Here is a 3,418-nt window from a genome sequence, read left to right as displayed (position 1 = left end):
ACCGTAGTATTCGTTAGTACCGTAAAAAAAAACTCAATATTGAAAATATCGTTCATTGTAATTAATTTGTGGTCTATAAATACAACAATTATTTATCACATAAATGTTTTTTGTTACAAAACGAGATTTTCCCGTTTAAAAATCTACCTTCGTAACTTTGTATATATATCTGTTTTTTTTTGTATTGTCACAATATGGCTGAAAATTACTCTCCTGTAATATTGCGATTTACAACTTTGGCCCTTTTAGACCCAAGCCGCAGACTTATCTAATAAACAAACCATACTCATCTAATAAACAAAATCTAATACCACTTTCAGACAAAGGGATTTTGAGTTTTATGCAATTAAAATGTATAACTTACTTCCACTGTCTGTTAAAACAATTAGAAATGAGAAAATGTTCAAAAAGGCTTTAAAAAAATGGATAGTGGAGCTGGGTAGAAGTAAAATGGATTGTCTCATCCGCCCAAACCAATATAGAATAAACTGCTCCACAAATGTATTGTTTATGTTATGTTTTTGTTATTTTGTTGTACGTTTTAAAATACAAATAATAGAGGTGTACATAAATGAATTATAAACTTTATGAACATTCTGTTAAGTATATCTGTATATAAATCTTCTTTGTTATTCTCACATGTATTTTTTTTTTAAATGAGCGAGATCACATTATCAGATTGTTTTATTACGAATCTTTGTTTGTAAGGGAAATAAATGAATAAATAAATAATATTATAAATTGTAATTACTACTGTATATATATACAAATTCGATTACCATTATCTACACATTACCGCATTCATTCCGTGCGCCTTGAATGAAGACCCCGTCTATACCGCATCTATAATGAATAGACTAGTAATAGCCAGAAAGATAACTGAGAAGATAATATAACATTATTAGAAATTGATTGCAAAAAAATTGGTAGATTGTATGTACATGTATACTATTTTCTGTTACTTAATACGTTGAGTTATGTTTTATATAAATAAATAAAAATAAAATAAAAAAATGAGCACTTTCCGACGCACCGACAGGCGCAGGCGTCTGGACGTGCTCCGAGTGGGACGCTCGCGCCAGGCGGCGAGTGGCGGGCGAGTGGCGGGGCGAGTGGCGAGTAGCGCGACGCCCCCCTCCCCGGCAGGTACGCGCGGGGGGGCAGCGCCCGGGTGGGGCGTGGGGCGTGGGGCAGTGGCCGCTGCAGGCTCCAGCAGTCCCCGGCCGCAGTCAGCAGTCAGTAGTGTTAGTGCAGCCGCCGCGGAGCAGGCAAGAGATACGATGCGATTAACGCGGCGCGAGTGTAGCTCAGCATGAGGGCTGCGGTGTTGTTAGTCTGTTTGTTGTTCGGGCTGGGCCGGGCGTGCGGGCCGGGGCGGGGCGCGGGCGGCCGGCGCGGGCCCCGCAAGCTGACCCCGCTGGTGTTCTCCCAGCACGTGCCCAACGTGTCCGAGTACGCGGCGGCCGCCTCGGGCGCCCCCGAGGGCCGCGTCAACCGCTCCGACCCCCGCTTCAGGGACCTGGTGCCCTACAACTACAACCGGGACATCATCTTTCAGGACGAGGAGGGCACGGGGGCCGACCGCCTCATGACGCAGGTACGCGACCGACCGAGAGGCGGAGCTCCGCTTAGCGCCCCGATTCCTGCGGTGCGGTTCTGAACGCTCTCGCGGGGTTAGAGAGAGCTTCACTAGCGCGTATTTTGTACTAAATTAGTGCTAGCGATGCTTTCTCTACTCACTGGAGAGCGTTCAGGGTACTAGCCCTGAAAGGGCGACCCGTTGACTGAAAATAAGTCCCGGGTAGCGCGCTCTGTAACATAAACTACGCGGCTATCGAGTCGCACCCCTTGAAGTACACTGTGGTATGTCTCAATCGGCAATTTTGCAGGAGAGTAAAAACAAACTTGTCAAAAATTATTAACGTTCGTAACTTAATGTACATTGACATTAAAATGCTGAGTTTTTTTTGTCGTATTTGCTCATTTAACTATTGAAATATGGAAATAACACTGTAGCATCATCATTATTGTAGTATTCTCCTCGATATTTTACTCAATTGATTTCAAAGAATAATGAACTTTGTGGTAAATCTCGCTCAAAAAACCAGTAGAGATACGTGAGTGTTTTTCTGAAAAAAAAATGGTTAAACTCTTATTCTGAGGTTCTGAATTCATAACTCAAAACCGCCAAATTTAGGCTAACGATAGTGTACTTTCAGGGGGGCGAAATATTATATTTAGGGCAACGTAATTTCCCTAATGTCGATATAAATTGCGCAATGCCTAAGCTTACCTCTGCCTCGAAGTTGTAGAGTGGTCCGTTTTCATTAATATTTCTTGTAGGTATAATCTACGCAATATAAATTTTGGTAAACATATTTTACGTTAATGCTAGCAATAGCAATCGGCGGTTAGTTCATATGTCATACGACATACGACGTTGATCTAACTTGCCGAAAATTGTTACGTTTCGAAGGAAGTCCATATTTATGTTACAAAGAAAATAATGTCGATAAGTTGATTAGTGATTGTTATTTTTGGCGCGAATTGTTTGCGTATCTATTTGTTCAACTATTCCGGGAAAATGTGTTTAGGCTGGTTTACATTCGACACATTATTAGAACCGATGATATGTTGTTGAATTCAAATTCTTTTAATATTTCAGTCGCTTTGTATACGCGTCTACCGACGAATGATAGAAATGGATTTTTGCGCTCTCAAATCTAAATATTTTGATAGAGCTGAAAGTCTTATCTTCGTATAGATATTTACGATTAAAAATTAAAATAACGCTTTTTAACGTTTACAAAACAAATTTCATACTTATAATAATATGCTTACGTATTTTGTCTGCGTTGAAAATGCGTAAAGTTACTAGATTAGTTTATTGACATAGGTAACAAATACATTTAAGCAGTTATCAAACATGTCTGATACTATCGTTTGCATTGAAACAAAAGTTTGTTTCAGTCCTTACTTAAAAAAGACCGGCTACATAATTATATTATAAACAATTTAATAATCACTACAGGTGCCTGAATAAAGCGTCCCGCGGAACATTTTTGTACCGGCACACAATTAAAATTAACATTTCTTTTAATACTAAACTAATATTGTTCGTGCAAACTCATTGCCTTTACGTAAACATAAATGGTAATAACTTAATTATTTTTTGAAATCTTTCGCAGTGATGTAATACATATAATAACGGAACATAATCCATATGTATAAATACCTACGAAGAGTTCAGTGTGCTTTATCAATAGATTACTTGTGTTTTCACAAGTGAGTAAATAAATCATTTCTAATTTATCGAGATAAATAAATGTGTAAATGAATAACTTCATTTCGGGGTTCAAGGGCAAAGAACCGAGAATTTCATTGTTTGATTTAATTGTATATGAAACAGATCTTACCA

At 38.8% G+C, this 3,418-nt stretch overlaps 1 pseudogene; it reads left to right on the top strand.

Annotated features, from left to right (window-relative positions):
- The first annotated feature begins 1,228 nt into the window (after positions 1 to 1,228).
- Positions 1,229 to 1,660, top strand: LOC148274654 (sonic hedgehog protein pseudogene; annotated as a pseudogene).
- The last annotated feature ends 1,758 nt before the right edge of the window (positions 1,661 to 3,418 follow it).

This window comes from Micrasema longulum, unplaced genomic scaffold (assembly GCF_059751315.1).
Source record: "Micrasema longulum isolate JH-2025_06_02 unplaced genomic scaffold, ASM5975131v1 h1tg001610l, whole genome shotgun sequence".
Taxonomy (NCBI): domain Eukaryota; kingdom Metazoa; phylum Arthropoda; class Insecta; order Trichoptera; family Brachycentridae; genus Micrasema; species Micrasema longulum.
The sequence above is the reverse complement of the archived record's forward strand: the minus strand, read 5'-3'. Positions and strand labels throughout refer to the sequence as shown.